The sequence below is a fragment of the Chrysochloris asiatica genome, unplaced genomic scaffold (assembly GCF_000296735.1).
Source record: "Chrysochloris asiatica unplaced genomic scaffold, ChrAsi1.0 scaffold00393, whole genome shotgun sequence".
Taxonomy (NCBI): domain Eukaryota; kingdom Metazoa; phylum Chordata; class Mammalia; order Afrosoricida; family Chrysochloridae; genus Chrysochloris; species Chrysochloris asiatica.
This window is the reverse complement of record NW_006408911.1, coordinates 1855525-1874813: the sequence shown is the minus strand read 5'-3', so window position 1 is coordinate 1874813 and position 19289 is coordinate 1855525.

The following is a 19289-nucleotide window of genomic DNA, read 5'->3' as shown; positions in this document are numbered from 1 at the left end:
GGCCAAGTGGCAGCATTGATGGACTCAAGCATGGCAACAATAGTGAGGTTGTCCCAGGATTGGGCAGTGTTTCGTTCTGCTGTGCATAATGTTGCTATGAGTCGGTACTGTCTCAATGGCACCTAACAACAACTTGTAGACCGTGTATTGAAGGATCCTGTTTTCTTATCTATTCTGCTCTCTCTGTCTCTAAACTGGTACCTTTAATCTATTTACATTCAGTTAAATTATCAATAAGTATGAAGAAGCTCTGGTAGCGTAGTGGTTACAAATCAGGCTGCTAATCTCAGAGTCAGCAGTTCAAAACTACCATCTGTTCTGTGGGAGAAAGATGAGGCTTTCTGCTCCCATTAAGATTTAAAGCCTCAGAAACCCTGTACAGGGTCACTATGAGTCGGAACCAACTCCACATATAACAACATATAACAACAACAACAACATGAATAGATTACTGTCATTTTTCTGTATTTGTGTGTGTGTGTGGGGGGGTGCTGTTGGTTTCTTTGTTTCACATAATCTTCTGCACTTAGTTTATCATGTCTGTGGGTTTTCTTTGCATTTGCATTTCCGTTGTGTTAATGTTCATCAAAATTTCGAATTTTTCCCTTTTTTGTATTCTGAAGTTAAGATGTATTCATTTTCTTTGCAGTTACTCTGTAATTTATTAATATTTTTCCCTATTTAAATGTCTGTTGTATCTTGAGATCTACTTGACTTTCTTGCCTTTTGGAAGTTCTGTATTTACACTATTCCCTCTTTTTGTGCTGTAGTTGACTTAATTACAAATTTTTATCTCTTGTTCCCTATTTTCAGTCTTGTAGTTTTGTTTTACTTTTAATACTTTTGTATCTGGATTGAGTTCTGGGTGGTGTTGTCATATATTGTGATCTCAGGTTGTTGTCTGTTATTGTTGGTTCTCAGTCCAAAGAACACCATTTAGCATTTTTGGAAAAGTTTGTCTGGTCATTACAAATTCTTTTAATTTCTGTTTATCAGGAAACGTCCTAATTTTGCCATCATATTAGAGGGACAGCTTCACTGGGTATATTATTCTTGGTTGGCAGTTTATTTCTTTCAGAGTTTTGTATATATCATTCTGTTGTCTTCTTGTCTGCATGGTTTCTGTTTTAAAAACAGGAGCTTAGTCTTACCAGTTCTCTTTTGTAGATAACTTTTCATTTTTCCCAAACTGCTCTTAGGATTTTCCCCTTGTTTTTAATCTTAGAGTATTTGATATGATATATCTTGGTGCTTTTCTTTTGGGGTGTATCTTGTTTGGAGTTCATTCAGCTTCTTTTATGCTTATCTTATCATCTGATATTAGGGAAGTTTTATTTCAACAACTCTCCATCAATTTTCTCCATGCTTTTTATTGTCTCTTCCTGTTCTGGAATTTTCATCACCAATAAATTGTATCTCTTCATGTTTTGTTGTTAGGTGCGGTCAAGTCCGTATTAACTCATAGCAACCTTATGCATAACAGAACCAAACTCTGCCCTGAGAAAGAGAATAGAAAATAGTAAAGAAAGATCAAAAGGTGGGGGGAGGAATAGGGGGAATGAAAAACAGAAGAAAAGAAGGAAAAACAACAGTGAATAGAAAGGGTAAAATTCAAGGAAATAAAAGAACAACAAGAAGAAAGAATAAACAAAACAATGAAACAAAAACAGGACAAAGCTAAACTCCAAAACAAAAGCAAAAAAGCAACGTGACCGTTGGACCTTGAGAGGCGAAAAGTGGAGGGTAGGGGGTCCTGCAAACCAAGGATCTCATGAACTTGGTGTGGGAAGGATGCAACAGCAGAGATCCTGGCCTTAGATAGAGTTCCTATAGGTCTCAGTGCTATCGATATAAGTTCAGGGCACTCAATCCATGGAGGCCTTTGATGGAACTGGTGTCAGTGTCTGCTAAGACCACAAGGCAGCTGGGGGCAGGGTGATTGCTTAAATGCTGATCTGGTGATTCTGAGGGTTCTATAGGTCCAAAGCCAAGTCCACCTGGATCCAGGCAACAAATTGGCACTGCAGCTCAACCACCTCCACCCCCATCCCGCTATCCCACCTCATACTACCATTGGCTCCCAACCATTGTGGCTCCTGGAAGCAAGGTCTGCAATTGGGGCTGGCCATCCCTCTGATCACCAGGGGTCCATGTGAGAAAAGCAGGAATCACACCTTTCCCATCACCTGTGTGAATCTGCTTTGCCAAGGGAACTTTTGTTGCCAAAGCTTAATCTGGCCAGATGTTCACCAATTAGTCTCTCTTTCTCCCTGTTCCTGCTCAGCTTCTCAATCCAGTTCTCTAGTCTTCCCTGTGAAGTTCAGGGTTCCAGGATTTTCATCTATCGGTTTCATTTGGTCTATCATATTTGTTTTTGTAGAGGGCCCATGTAGTGTGCCTAACTAGTCTGCCATCTTGCCAGAAGTTCCACATGATAGAATTTTGCAAAGCCAATGACTTACTAATTGTGAACACCTTTTTTAAAACAGCATAAAAGGTGACTATACACATGGACATAAAATGGAATACACAGGAATCAAATCGAGTACATCTCTGGGAAGAGATGATGGAGAAGCTCAATATCATCAGTCAAAATAGGCCAGGGGCAGACTATGGAACAAACCACCAATTTCTTCTATGCAAATTCAGGCTGAAACTGGAAAAAAATTACAATAAATCAACAAGCCAAGATGCATTCTTGAATATATCCCATCGGAATTGAGAGACTATCTCTAAATAGATTTGATGCATTAGACATTTATGACTAAGGACCAAAAGAGTTGTGTGATGACACCAAGAACATCACACGGGAATAAATCAAAAGGCCATTGAAAAGACAGGAAAGAAAGAAAAGATCAAAATAAATGTGAGAAGAGGCTCTGAAAATTGCTCTTGAATGTAGAGACATTCAATCAATTGGAAGAAATGTGGACATAAAAGAACTGAACAGAAACTTTCAAAGGGCAGCTAGAGAAGACAAGGCCAAGTATTATAATGCAATGAACAAAGACCTTGAACTAGAAAACCAAAGGGGAAGAATACACTCAGCATTTCTCAAGCAAAAAGAACTGAAAAAAAAATTCGAGTCTTAAGTTGCAGTACTGAAGGATTCTATGAGCAAAATATTGACTGATGCAGAAAGCATCAAAAGAAGATGGAAGGAATAAGCAGAGTCACTGATCAAAAAGAATTGGTTGATGCTCAGCCATTTCAAGAGGTACCATATGATCAAGAACTGATGATATTGAAAGAAGTCCAAGTTGCACTAAAGGTATTGGCAAAAAACAAAGCTTTAGGAAGCAACAGAAAACCAACTGAAATGTTTCAAAAATCTGATGCAGCACTTAAGGTGCTCACTTGGCTATGCTAAGAAATTTGGAAGCTAGCTACCTGGCCAATCGATTGGAAGAGATCCATATTTGTGCCCATTCCAAAAAAAGGCGACTCAATAGAATGCAGAAATCATTGAGCAATATCATTAACATCACATGCAAGTAAAATTCTGCTGAAGATAATTCTAAAATGTCACAGCAGTATATTGACATAGAGCTACATGACATTTAAGCCAGATTCAGACCAGGAGGTGGAACTAAGTACATTGTTGCTGACGTCAAATGGGTCTTGGTTGAAAGCAGAGAATACCAGAAATATGTTTACCTGTGCTTTAATGACTATACAAAATCATTCAACTGTAGGGATTATAAAAAATAGTGGATAACATTGCAAAGAATGGGAATTCCAGAACACTTACTTGTGCTCATGAGGAACTTGCACATAGACCAAGGGGTAAATGCTAGAACAGAATCAACAGCTGGATCCATGGGCTTCATTTGATGTTGACGCTATGAATTTGCTTGGGAACATGGAAGGATAGATACAGGGAGAGGGACAGAGAAGAGAGAACCAGGAGCCTTATAGATCATTCTTGTGCCCACTTCTGTGCATTTTACCCATGTAACCTTGGTTCAAACTGCTTCCTCTACTGCTCCCACCTCCCACCCATCACCTGGCTAACTCAGTTTCCTTCATGGTGGGTCCTCCCCCCACTTTGCTTCCTTCATATTGCTCATACCATAAGGTTTCAAAAAGTTTGTGGAAAATTGAAATGAAAAGATAATGGAATTTTTCCACGACCCTCTTGAAGCCCACTCATATTTAGCATAGCTACAACAAGACCTCAAGGAGCTCTAGTAGCGTAGTGGTTACGAATCGGGCTGTGAACCTCAAGGTCAGCAGTTCGAAACTACTAGCGGTTCCGCGGGAGAAAGATGAGACGTTCTGCTCCCATAAAGATTTACAGCCTCGGAAACCCTGTGCAGGGTCACTATGAGTCGGAACTGACTCTATGGCACATAACAACAACAACAACAACAACAATACCTCATGTATAGTCACCACCTGTCTGTCAGAGGAGGCTTTTGAGTTGCTGTGATGCTAAACAGGTTTCAGTGGAGTTTCCAGACTAGGGAGAACTAGGAAGAAAGGCCTGGTGATCTACTTCAAAAAAATCAGCCAATGAAAATATCCCGGTCTACCACTGATACTTGGAATGGTGTATTTTATTTCATAGTGGATGGGTTGTCATGATTCAGGGACCAACATGATAGCAGACAACAACAACAACCACAAGAGTGGTGACAGCTGACCCTTATTAGTCCTTAGCAGGGACCCGGCACTGTTCTAAGCATTTTACATGGATTCATTTTTACAGTAGCCCTGTCATGTAAATTCTGTTCTCATTCTCAAGTTGACAAGAGGGAAGCAGCTTCCCTCAGGTCACACAGCTGGCCAGTGAAGCAGACAGAGTTGTTCTACATTGTGTGTCTGAGCCATGCCCATCTCTCAGTGGTTTCTTCGGTATTCCCACAGCCAAGCACCCAGCCAGTACACAGTAGAATCTCAACAAATAGGAGTCAATACAACACATCAGATAACACTTAACTCTCTCTGGGTCTGCTTCCCTAATAAATTGTCTGCTCCTGAAGGACACAAACAAAGCCTGGTACACAGTAGTTGCTTAATCAATGCTTGATAAAGAAATGAAAGAATGAATGAAGCAGAGAAGACAACTCAGGACCTAAAGAGAAAAACAACCCTGTAGCTCGCCAAGAATTTTCCCTGTAAAGGAAGTCAAGCTCAGAAATCAAGTTCATCCTGTAACTCAGGTGACAAAGGGCAGGCTGCCTGAGGGGAGGTGACAGGCTGTGGGGAAGGCAGTGCTGAGCTGGCAGAAAACCCCTAGATGTGACACTTACTCTTCACTTTTTAAAAACAGCTTTATGGAATCATTGAGATGAAACAAACTGCATGATTGGTTGAAAGCAAAGCTGATGGTTTTGTCTGCTTACCTTCACTCAATTCACAATATAAAGTTTTTTGTTTTTCTTAAAAAAAAGTAAAAATCCCCGGCTTTATTGAAACATAGACACAAATCATATAGTTTCCCCATTTATAGTAGATTGTTGTTGATAAGTGACATGGAGTGGGTTCCAACTCATAGCGACCCTGTATAGGGTTCCAAGGAGCAGCTGCTGGGTTTGAACTGCTGCCTTTGCAGTTCAAATCGACCTTGCAGTTTATTGCTTATCCTACAGTGCCACACCAGGGCTCCCTAAAGTTTTTGTTAAGTGCCATCAAGTTGATTATGACTTATAATGACCCTATAGAGGGTTTCTGAGGAGCAACTGGTAAGCTTGAACTACCGACCTTACGGTTCAAACCAACATTGAAGTCCAGTGCATTAACCCGCAGCACCAGGGGTCTACAAAATGTTCGTGGAAAAAAATCAAAATACAGTATTTCTCAACACTCGTTCCATCGAGTTCATGACACTTTTGTAAGTGTAGTCCTGGGAATTGAACCACGTTAGTGCAGTCTTTTTTATCCTATTAACTGAAGAATAGCAAGGGCCCTTTAAATATATTTTTAAGGCCAGGAAACAGAAAGAAGTTAGTAAGAGCCAAATCAGGACTCTTGCAAAATTGTGCTGTTTGATAAGAGAAGAAATGAGCAGGACTCCCAGTCTCACTGAAGGACTCTCTGATGACGCTTTCCCAGGCATGTTTTCTAACGCTTTAGCTAACTTTCTCAAAAGACTTTCATAATAAGCAGATGTAATCATTCTTTGGCTTTCCAGAAACTCAACAAACAAAATCCTTTGAGCATTCTGAAAAACTGTTGCTGTGACCTTTGCACTTGACCTCTCGCTCCACTTTTGTTTTGACTGGACACTGCTTTGTCTTCAGGCTTATACTGACACTGTGATGTTTTATCTCTTTTTACAATTCTTTTGGAAATGCTTTAGGATCTTGATCTCACACGTTTGCATTTCCATGGAAAGCTATGCTCTTGTTTGCAGCTGCTCGGGGTGCAATGCTTTTGGTGTTCATTGAGCAGAACGCTTGCTCAGCTTTAATTTTTCAGTCAAAATGGTATAAGCTGAGCCAGTTGACATGTCTACAGTGTTGGCTATTGTTTCTGCTAATTGTCAAAGCTCTTCCATTAGGGCACAAACAAGATTAATTTTTTCCACGGCTTTAATGTTTAGCTGTATCTCATTCTTTCTTTCAATACCATTTATTTTGAGCGTTGTCCTCATACGATTTCTGTAAAGCATCAGTGATATCACCGTTCTTCCACTCAAGCTTCATAAATGTGATGTTTTTCCTTACTGTAGTTTTATCAGAATTCATGTTGCTCTCATGGTGGTATGTAACATCGAGTAGGTTCTGGTTCATAGCTACCCTGTATAGTGTTTCCCCAAGTGTAAATCTTTATGGGAGCAGAAAGTCTATCTTTCTCCCATGGAATGGCTGGTAGATTCGAACTACTGAGCTTGTGGTTAGCAACTCAACTCATAACCCACTATGCTAGTATGGTTCCATTGCTCTAATTTTGTGGTTGAGTGCCATCAAGTTGACTCTGACTCATAGCGACCCTGTATAGGGTTTCTGAGAAGCAGCTGATGAGTTTGAACTGCTGACTTTGTGGTTCCCAGTCCAGTGCTCATCCTACAGTATCACAGCAGGAAATCTTTAATAGGGGCCCTTTTATAACTGAGGTCTTATTCTTCTTAGTGCCTCAAGCCAGATTTTGTTCGAACATATATTGCAAGTTAGTACGAGTTTATTTTGTGTGTGTGTGTGGGGGGGGGGGTGGTGCGGGGGGGGGGGAAGGAAATTTGCACATAGTTTTCTCATTATATGCGTTTTTCAAAAACTTTTTGTTTGAAGAACCCTTTTACAACTCGCTCTTGATAACAAGGATAGTTATTAAAAACAAAACCAAAAATGACAATAACGAGTGTTGGGGAAGATGTAGAGAAAGTAGAACTATCATGTACTGTTGGTGGGAATGTAAAATGGTACAGCTGCTGTGAAAAACAATTTGGAGGTTCCTCAAACAGTGATGCAAGAACTACCACCATGTGACCAATAATTCCACTGTCATTTATATACCCAAAAGACTTGAAACCAAGGACTGTCAAATTCTTTGCAGCATTGCTCTTGGTTCTTTGCAACACTATTCACAATAGCCCAGGCATGGAAACATTATAAATGCCTATCAACAGATGAATAGATAAACTAAAGGTGGTGTATCTTTGCAATGAAATAGCACTCAAACATAAAGAGAAATGCAGTTCTGGTACATGTTATGACATGAATTATGCTGAGCTAAATGGCAGACATAAAAGTACAAGTAGTGTATAATCCCACTTCTATGAAATACCTAAAATAAACAAATGCATAGAGACAGAAATATAAGTTGCTACCAGTTTCTAGAGGAGGAGGGAGTCAGAGTTTTGTTGATGGGGACAGAGTTTGAGGTGATGAAAAGCTTTTGGAAACAAATAGTGGTGATGGTTGCACAGTGGTGTGTGTTTAATGCTACTGGACTGTACACTTGAAAATGGTTAAAATGCCAATTTTATATTGTGTAAGTATAAGTCACAAGGCATAGCTACTGAGGTTATAGTTCATACATGCACAGGTTTATTCTAGACAAAATATATTTAAATATATCTCTATGTTCAGTAGGTGGCTGCTGTCAAAATCTCTCAGTCGTATAAAGGGACTTCCAAAAGTTCAAGGAAAAATGGAATTGACAGATAATGGAATTTTTCTAAGAACTTTTTGAAGCCCTCTCATACACATAGTCTTGTTACAGAACCTTCAAATAAAAAAAGGGATACTTTTATTTTACCATGGGCAAAAAATGTTTTGAGGCCAGGACTAATACCAAATAACAAAACTCAAGTAACAGCTTTGCAAACCATTGAAACATTACAACAAGTTTACAGGAATGCTGCCCCACATAATACAACAGTGGTTAGAGGGATCAAACATTTTAAGGAAAGTCAGGAAGACCACAAAGATAAGTCAAGAGAGAGAAGACTATCACCCTCATTCAATTAAGAAACTGACTAAAGTACAGAAACTGGTAGAAGAAAACTGTAAAATTACCACTGATATGGTGCTTCTGAAGTTGGGATATCACGTGGTTTGACATTTTCAGTTTTAAGTGAACATTTTGGCGTCAGAAAACTTTTGTCTCAATGGATGCCCAATATCTCGTGTGAAGATTGGCCGCCTCACAGAGCTGATCTTTCCATTAGTCTTTTAATCAAGACTGAAAGCTAATGATGGAACACACTGTATCCAGGGATGAGTCTTGGATTTATCAATGTCATCCAGAGAGTCTGGTTCAAATCCATTGGCCACTCCTCATAAATTCTATTCAGGGTCACTAGGAGTTGGAATCGACTCAATGGGACCTACCGACAACAACAGTCACTCTAGGTCCCTGGGTGTCCAAACAATTTGTAATTGGCTGCTAGCTAACGGTTGGTGATTCAAGTCATTGTTGTTGTTGTTGTTGTTGTCAGGTGCTATCGAGTCGGAACCGACTCATAGTGACCCCATGTACAGCAGAGCGAAACAATGTCCGATCCTGGGCCAACCTCACTACTGCTGTCACACTTGACACCATCAGTGATGCCACCTGGCCGATCCATCTAGTTAGGGGTCTTCCTCTTTTTCTCTGACCCTCCACCTTACCCAGCATGACATCCTTCTCCAGCGACTGTTTCCTCCTGACAATATGTCCGAAGTATGAGAGACGAAGCTTAGCCATCCTACCCTGTATAGTGTTTCCCCAAGTGTAAATCTTTATGGGAGCAGAAAGCCTATCTCTCCCCCATCCATATGAGGCTATTGAAAACACCATGGCCTGGGTCAGGTGCACCTTAGTCCTCAAGCTGACATCTTTACTCTTCAATACTTTAAAAAGTTCCTGTGCAGCAGATTTGCCCAATGCAATACGTCATCTGATCTCTTGACTGCTGCTTCCGCAAGTGTTGATAGTTGATCCAAGAAGAAAGAAGTCCTTGACAACTTCAATCTTTTCTCCATTGATAAGAATGTTGTTTATTGGTGAGGATTTTTGTTTTCTTGACATTGAGATATAATCCATATTGAAGGCTGTGCTCTTTGATCTTCATAAGTAAATGTTTCAAGTCCTCTTCACTTTCAGCAAGCAAGGTTGTATCATCTGCAATGAGTCTTCCTCCAATCCTGATGCCACGTTTTTCTTTATAGAACCCAGCTTCTCATATTATTTGCTCAGCATACAGGTTGAATAAGTATGGTGAAAGAATACAACCCTGTCTCACACCTTTCCCAATTTTAAAACATTCAGTGTTCCCATGTTTTGTTCGAACAACTGCTTCTTGGTCTAGGTACAGATTTCTGAGAAGTATAATTAAGTGTTCTGGAATACTCATACTTCTCAGTGTTGTCCATAGCTTGTCATGATCCACACAATCGAAAGCCTTTGCGTAGTCAATAAAGCACAGGTAAACATCCTTCTGATATTCTCTGTTTTCAGCCAAGATCCATCGGACATCAGCAATGATATCTCTCGTTCCACGGCCTCTTCTGAATCCAGCTTGAACCTCTGGAAGTTCTCTGTCAATGTATAATTGTAGCCGTTTTTGTATTACCTTTAGCAAAACTTTACTCGCTTGAGATATCAAAGAGATTGTCCGATGATTTCTGCATTCCTTTGGGTCACCTCTCTTTGGAATGGGCATAAATATTGATCTTTTCCAATCAGTCGGCCAGATAGTTGTCTTCCAAATTTCTTGGCAGAGATGAGTGAGTGCCTCTTGTGCCGCCTCGCTTTCTTGAAAGATTTCAATTTTTATTCCATCAATTCCTGGTGCCTTGTTCTTTGCCACTTCTTTCAATGCACTTTGGACTTCCTCCCTGAGTATCATTGGTTCTTGTTCATATGGTACCTCTTGAAATGGTTGACCATTAACCATTTCCTTTTGGTACAATGACTCTGTGTATTCCTTCCATCTTTTCTTGATGCATTCTGCATCATTCAATAATTTGCCCAGAGAATCTTTCAATAATGAAAGTCGAGGCTTGAATTTTTTCTTCAGTTCTCCCAGCTTGAGAAATGCTGACCGTGTTCTTCCCTTTTGGTTTTCTAACTCTAAATCTTTGCATATTTTATTATAGTATTTGGCTTTATCTTCTCGAGCTGATCTTTGAAATTTTCAAGTCCTGTGAAGCACTTAATATGACCCTTCTAGTCATAGTCTTTGTGATTCCCACACAATGATTGGGTGGGGCTTTGCAAATAAGGTTCCTGTGGCCCACCAAAGGGGTTGGACAGCAACCTGCTTATAATTCAAATAAGGTGCATGGGACCCTTGTGTAGGTGTGACAATGCAAATCAGATATATGGAACCCTAATGAGGGGATTTGTCATTTTTGCCATCTCACTAGGCTTACAAAGATTACGGGGTGTAACCTCATTATCATCAAGAAAGAAAAACCAGGAACAGAGCACATCATTTCTACCTGGAGTCCCTTGCTGTGAAAGTTCTAAACACGGGAGTCAGAGAAAAAGCTGTAAAGCCAAAGATGGTGAAAGGCAACAAGAACTAGTGGTTGTTTAAATGGTTAGATATTCCTGAGTGTTTTTATGTACATTCCCCTCCCCCCCTCCAAAAAGAACAAACAAAAATACAGAGAGAATGGAAGAAAATACTATTGAATGATGATACATGGAGAAGATTGTAATCATTGCAATGAAATGATGAGGGTAAAACCAATGTTCTCCCATGTAAACTATCACTCAATTCACAATAAAATCTAAAAAAAAAAATAATACTCAAAATAGAATTTTCAAATGGATCATTAGTGGACACAAGAGTTATCATCTTTTCTTTGCCCCCACCCTGCCTCCCAGAGAGCATGAGGGGGTTGGGCCAGACCCTATTCCATGGCTCTGCAACTACCCTGCTAGGAAGGAAAGGGATTAAAGCTCTCTGTGGTGTACAGAACAAGTAGAGAAACAGCAGGTTGTTTATATTTCACTTAACACTCAAGTCATGCGTCAGATATTCTTCTAAGCCCTTTATAAGTATATAAGTATTAACTCATTTAATCCATAATAAGTGGAGTTCTTTATATAAACTTTGTTTTAAAGATGGGGACTTGAGGCACAAAGGAGTCAAGTAACTTATCCAAGGCCATAAAGCTGGAAAGGAACAAAGCCAGGCTTTGAATCAGGACATGCTCTGATCCACCACACCTCGAATGGTCTTACCATGGCCTTCCGGAAGGCATACGATCTGTCCCCACACAGGGTCCCCACACAGGAACACCAAAACCCCAGCTTCCCTGTGAGGACCTATCACCTTTCACACTTGCAGATGCAGAAACTGAGGTTTAGCCAGATGGAGTAGGTAGTGGGAGTTGGCACCCCCCCAGGATTGTCTGACCCCTAAGCCATGGTCTTCTGTACCACTTTGAGCTGCTGTAGGAGAGCTCTTCTGCAGGAAGAACTCTGGATGGGAGGCCTGAGTTCTAGCACTGTGTGACTGGTACCCCTAACCAGCTAAGGCAAACAAACAGAGCCTTGATGGGAATTGGCTGTGGAGTCTGTTCCAACTCATAGCGACCCTAAATATGGTTTCTGAGGCTGTAAATCTTTATGGGAGCAGAAAGCCTATCTCTCCCCCAAGGAACAGCTGGTAGTTTGAAACTGCTGACCTTGAGGTTGGCAGCCTGACTCGGAGCCATTGCTATTTGGTGTCATTTAGTTATGCCTGGCTGCACCTATTAGACTAACTAGAGGCATGTTTTCCTTTTTGTTGGGTGCTGGCAGCTCATTGGTACACCCAGTCTTGCCTCATAAGAGATCACTGACTTCCCAAGGGGGACATTAGGTCAGATCTGGGCCCTTGGAACCTTCTAGAAGTCAGATCTTCAACGTACATAGGAAAACCAACTCTTGAGTTAGCTGATAAATCCTGGGCCAAATTCTTCTGCTGTGCCTGACTGGTACCCACTAAACTACCTGAATTGCAAAAGCTGCCAGCTGGTGGACCAGTGTGGTTTCTATAATGTAGAACCTCACAAAACAGTCCCAGAGTCCAACCCCATAGCAGCCTGAACCTTACACACCTCCATAGATGGGAAATTTGCCATCTCTGAATGTAGCCTTAGTATTGCCTTTCAGGGCATGCATGGAACGTCTGAGTTCACCATCTTAGAAAGCAATGTGTGGATCATGCAATGGAGCTGTTAAAAGCCCTGGATTAGGTAGGCTTGGGTTCAAGGACTTCTTTAGTTCCTCAATTTGTAAAATGGGGAGAAAAATAGCACATTTATCACAGGGTATCTGTGAAGGTAGGACAATGCATGCAAAGTACCTCCGAGGATGTAACACAGAGTAAGATTTCATTATTACTACTACTACTACTAGGTATGCTTCTATCATCCTGAATTAACCGCTTTCCAGTTGTCTGTTAATCTGACACTCCTGAAAGACATTGGAAGCATTGTGAGAATTAAATGCACCAAGATCTCTGCACATGACTGCTCAGTGCCTGGCTTATAATTGGTGCTCATATCATGATCCTGGTATCTGGGACCACAAGAGCTGGTTCAAGTCTCCATATCTGTAGCTGTGTGATCAAGTGCAGCCACTTAAGTTCTCTGAATTCCAATTTCCCCGAGGCCTGGGACATTTATGAAGGTGGTGCTTCATAAATGCAATTCTCTTCCCAGCCTTCTCAGTAGCACGGCCACCTTTGCACGTCAGCTCTGTTTTCACATATGGCCTGCCATCCCTTAGTGGGAACCCAGGAGGCCACTGAGCCTTCAGAGTCTCCACCTGATTCTCCCAGCACAGGCTGCCCACAGTTTGGCAGCATTTCCATTTCATTGCTGAAACCCCTCATGTATGGAGTGGACATTTTAGTTACATCTCAGTGGAGTCGAAGGTCTGGGGGACACCATAAGTTCTGTATGAGCCTGGGGAGGCTGTTCCTGACCCCTTTTTGCATCGCAATCACCTCTCCCTGACCCTTACATGTGCCTGGAAGGCATTTGTCCCCAATTTGTTTCCAAACTCTCCCCAGACGTCTTGCCTTAGCATCACCTGGCAGAAGTCATCACCAAATGCTTCCTAGTGTGTATCAAATTTTTTCATCCCAGGTTCACACTGCCTTCTCCCCAGGTCCAAGGCACACAGCTAGCAAAGGGCAGAGCCCTAAGTCCATTCTGCTCTGCCAGACACTGAGCTCATTCCTAGCTCTAACAAGGTAAATACTGAAAATATTTAACAAGTGACAGGATACAGAAGAAACCAGTGAAACAGGTGCCAGCTCCAAACCACCTGCCGAGCCGTATTGGAGCCTCTTGACAGCATGCCGCTCAGTGTGTAGAATGTCCTTCTCTCTGCGGATGCTTCTGCTCCACTCCTCTGGCCATCTGTCACCTATCCACAGCCACTAGCAGTTGCTGCAGAACTGACTCTGACTCATGGAGACCCTGTGTGTGTGAGAGTACAATTACATTCCACAAGTTTTCTGATGAGTGATTTTTCTAATGTGGATCACCAGGCTTTTCTTCTCACGTGCCTCTGGGTAGACATAAACCACCAACCTTTCTGTTAACGGCCAGATGTGTCTACGTCATCTAGGGACTCCCTAGAAAACAGATGGTGCCATGGTATTCCAAGTCATGATATTCCTTCATCACATACCCATTCACTCCAAAGCCTGGCCACTACGTACCAGGGCCTGGGACACAGCTGACTTCGTGATTTCGGGAGCATTAGGGTTTGAATTGTGTCTTCTGAATAGGTGTTGGGATCTTCACCCTTATACCTGTGGATGTCATTTCATTTGGGGATAGGATTTTCTTTTCATGCAAATGAGGCCATGTCAATGTATGGTGTTTCCCAAAGCAATCATTTTTTGAGATCTGAAAACAGATTAGGCACAGAGACAAGCAATCATAACTGTGGGAAGACAGATGCCATATCATAGGGACATTACTAAGGAACCGAGAACCAGAAGCTTAAAAGAAAGAAAGACCTTCCCCTACCAGCAGCACCCAACTGAGGGGGAACACTGGACTTCGAACCACAAGGCCCAAGGCTCAAGCCCAGTAGCTGCTCCACAGGAGAATGATGAGACTTTCTGCTCCTAAGAAGGTTTAAAAAGCCTCAGAAACCCTATACAGGGTCACTATGAGTTGGTACTGACTCAATGGCACTTAGCAACAACAGTAACAACTGTGAGACAACAAACTTGCCTAGTTAAGATAGCCACTTGTGGCATTCATGTTGTAGAAGCCCTAGGAGACTAAGACAGGAGGTAGTCAGGGTCAAGTACTCAAGATCATTACTGACCATGCCACTGACAAAACAGGCTGAGAAGGAAAATGGGGAGTGGTTTGCTATTTAGATTGGATGCTCAGAAGAGATCTCTCTAAGGATATGATGCTTATGCTGTTTCTGAAGTCTAAGAAGCAAGTAGTCATGGAAATATTAGAAGGAAAGGTAACCAGACAAATATTTTGAGTTGAAATTTGGGGATTGGATGGCTTAAAAGGGAAGCAGGGATGGGGATATGTGACCAAGGTGCGGTGATAGGCAATAGACCAAGAGTATGGAGATGGAGTACAGTGTTTAAGTAAGGGAAGGCCTTGCTTGGATTTATGTCTTGATAGAATCCATCTGGCTTCTGAGTAAAGAACAGTTGCAGGATACCTCACAGGAAGGAGAGATGAATGAGGGAATGGTTCTTCCAGTCACTTGAATGAGTAAAATCTATCTTCCCAGCAGAATAGATGAGTACTTCACTACCTTTGTCCCTCTGAGACAACAGGACTTTGGGAAAATGAACTTTCTGAATAAACAAGTGGGTAGAAGAACTGTGGATTTATGCCAATAAGAAATGACTATCTATAGAGCCATTTGTCTTGTTTCCACGTAAGCCATGGAATGTGAGATCATTTGCCAAAGTTCTAATAGCTATAAAGTGAGCTGTATTTTAATGAAATGAATCTATTAAAATAGTTTGGCCTTGGTTCACAAATGTACTTTGTCCATATGGTATTTGGAGCAAATCTTAAATCATTGCTGACATTTCAAAATCTGATTTTACTTAAAAATCTGGATTTCTGACTTCTTTGGAAAACTCCAGAGTTCTGGCAATCCTGGGCTTGTATTCTCTCCCACCAGAGACAGCAAGTGTCGCTGAGACCACCTCTTTCCAAAGGGACCCATGCGTTCTAGTTTGGTGTAGTCTCCACCAGTCCTTGTTGTTCTCTGAATCCAGTTACTGGTTACTTTCACAGCCCACACGCATTCGAGTTTGGGCTTTCAAATTCTGTCTTCAAACATTTCAAAGTGGCAACCCTAAGGTTTGGTGGGAAAGTGGAGCAGCTGGAATTTTTTATCATCTGCTGTGGCAGTGTCAGTTGGGATGTGTACTTAAGAAATCATCCAGTAATTCCTGGTCAATCTTTCTCACAGATTGAAGACAAGAACTTCCCACCACTCAGCAATTCCCATCCTAGGTTTATAGCTGAGAGGAACTCATATCCATAAGATAATTAGAACACTATTTTCCCTAAACTGGAAATAATCCAAATGACCATCAACAGAAGAACGACAAATTGTAAAATGTTCCCACATTGGAATATTATCTAGTAAGTAACAGGAAAACAGTATAGATGAGTGAAAACAGCAAGTCTCAGAAGAATACAGATGATTCCATTTATAGAGTGCCAAACAAACACACTAAACTAAATGACAAACTATTTAGGGAAGGTACAATGATAAAGAAAATCAAGGGAATAATGAACACAAAATTCTAGCTAGCGATTATCTCTGTGGTAGGGAGAAACATGCAAAAGTTCTAAGGGAGAGTTAATGTTTCTTTCTTAAGCTGGTGGTGAAAATACACAGTTTGCTATAATTATTTAAAATATTATTAATAATGTTAGTTATTTTAGAATTTCACAGATGTTTAAGATATATTTGACTGTAAAGAAGGTCTGGTGGCACCAAAACGTCAGCGGTTCAAACCCATGGGAGAAAAACGAGTTAGTCTGCTTCATAAAGGTGATCGCCTTGGAAACCTAGGGGCAGCTCTACTTTGTCCTACAGGGTCGCTATGAGTCAGAATTGACTCGATGGCAATGGGTGTGTTTTGTTTTTAAAATCTGACTGAAGATGCATAGATACATAGGAGATCCACAGGGTTGAGTCTGACTCAGGGTGAACCCTATGTGTAAGAGAATGAAACTTGGCCTGGTCTTGTGTCATCTTCCCAAAGCCATCATTGTCACTCTTGCACCTCATCATTGCCTTGGCTGACTCTCTACTCCACCAAGAATGATATCCTCTTCCATGGATTGATGCGTTCTGATGATAGGCCCAAAGCAAACAAGTAGGACAATGTTGTGACCCATAAGGTTTTCATCGGATACTTTTCTAAAGTAGATCGCCAGACTTTTCTTCCAACTCATAATGATTTCATGTACAACAGAAGCAAGCACTGCCTGGTCCTGCGCCATCCTCACAATTGGTATGTTTGAGTCCTTCATTGCAGCCACTATGTCAGTACACCTTGTTGAGGGTATTCCTTTTTTTTTTTCGCTGACTCTCCACTTTACTAAGCATGATATCCTTCTCCAGGGACTGGACCTTCCTGATCACATGTCCAAAGTATATGAGATGAAGTCTCACCATCCTCACTTCTAATGAACACCTGACTGACTGTGTTTCTTCCAAGACAGATTAGTATGGTCTTCTGGCAGTCCATGGTAATTTGCATATCCTTCACCAACACCATAATTCAAATGCATCAGTTTTTCTCAGGTCTTCCAGCTTTCACATGTATATGAGGATATTGAAAATACCACGAATACTTGGGTCAGGTGCACCTCAGTTATAAAAGTGACATATTTGCTTCTTAACACCTTAAAGAATCTTTTGCAGCAGGGTTGCCCAGAGCAATGTATCGTTTGATTTCTCAACTCCTGTTTCCATGGCTGTTGATTGTGGATCTAAGGAAAAGGAAATCTTTGATAACATCAATCTTTTCTGTTTATCATGATGTTGTTTATTGGTCCAGTAGTGAGGATTTTTTTTTTTCACATTGAGGTGTAATACAAATACTGTAGTCTTTTATCTTTATCAGCAAGTGCTTCAAGTCCTTGTCACATTCATCTTAGTTCATTGCATTGCATTAAAAAAACCTCCCACTATAATCGTAGATTTGTCTGTTTCTTTCTTCAGTTCTAGTAGGGTTTGCTTTATATATCTTGGTGCTTTTTCATTGGAAGTGTAGATATTTACTATACTTACGTCATCTTGCTCAATTGATGCTTTAATCATGAGATGGTATCTTTTTTATTGCTTATGCTGGTATTTGTCTTAAAGTTTATTTTATCCAAGATTAGTATTGCCACTCCTGCATATTTTTTATTGCAATTAGCTTTGTATTTTTTTTTCCATCCTTTAACTTTTAGTCTGTTTTGTCTTTGTGTGTAAGGTGTGTCTCTTGCAGGCACCATATTGAAGGATCTTATTTTCTTATCCATTCTGCCATTCTCTGTCTCTTCACTGGTGCATTTAATCCATTGATATTCAGTGTAATTATCAATAGGTATAAATTAATTGTTGTCATTATGTTAAATTTTTTTGTGGTGCTGTTTGTTCCTTTGTTCTGCATGCCTTCTTATGCTGAGTTCATGTTTTTTGTGCTATTTCTTTTCAGTTTCTTCTTAGTTTTAATGTTTCCTTGTTCTACTTGGATCTTCATTTTCACGATAAGTTGTGAAGTATTAACTTTCTCTGAGGTTACCTTATAGTCTACTAACCTTTCCCTCAGTTTAAGACAGTCTATTGTATCCTGCCACCACACATATGTCAGTTTGTCGTACTGTGGTAGCTTGTGAGTTGCTGTGATTCTGGAAGCTATGCCACTGGTATTTTAAATACCAGCAGGGTCACCCATGGTGGACAGCTTTTATATGAGCTTCCAGATGAAGACAGACTAGGAAGAAGGAGTGACGAACTACTTCTGACAATCACATGGTTTACTATGCTGGAAATGACAAATTGAAGAGGAGTGGTATTGCATTCATTGTCAAAAAGAACATATCCAGATCAGTCATGAAGTACAACGTTGTCTGTGGTAGGATAATATCCATGCGCCTACAGGAAAGACCAATTAATACCACTATTATTCAAATTTATGCACCAACCACTAAAGCCAGTGAGGATGAAATAGAAGAATTCTACCAACTTCTTCAATTTGAAATTGATCAAACATGCATTCAAGATGTATTGATCATTACCGGTGATTGGAATGCAAAGTTTGGGAGCAAAGAGGAAGGATCAGTAGTTGGAAAATATGGCCTTGGTGATAGATATGATGATGGAGAATGCATGATAGAATTCTGCAAAATCAATGATTTGTTCATTTCAGATACCTTCTTTAGACAGCATAAGAGACGACTGTACACATGGACGTTGCCAAATGTAATACATAGAAATCAAATTGACTACATCTGTGGAAAGAGATGATGGAAAAACTCCATATCATCAGTCAAAACAAGGCTAGGGGCAGATTGTGGAACAGACTATCAATTGCTCATATGCAAATTCAAACTGAAGCTGAAGAAAATGAAAACAAGTCCATGAGAGCCAAAATATGACCTTGAATATATCCCACCTGAATATAGAAATCATCTGAAGAACACATCTGATACATTAGACACTAAAGACTGAAGACCAGAAGAGTTGTGGGATGATATCAAGAACAGAATACAGGTAGAAAGCAAAAAGTCATTAATAAGACAAGAAAGAAGGAAAAGGTCAAAATGGATGTCAGAAGAAACACTGAAACTTGCTCTCCAGAGTAGAGATACTGAAGCAAATGGAAGAAATGAGGAGCTACAAGAGCT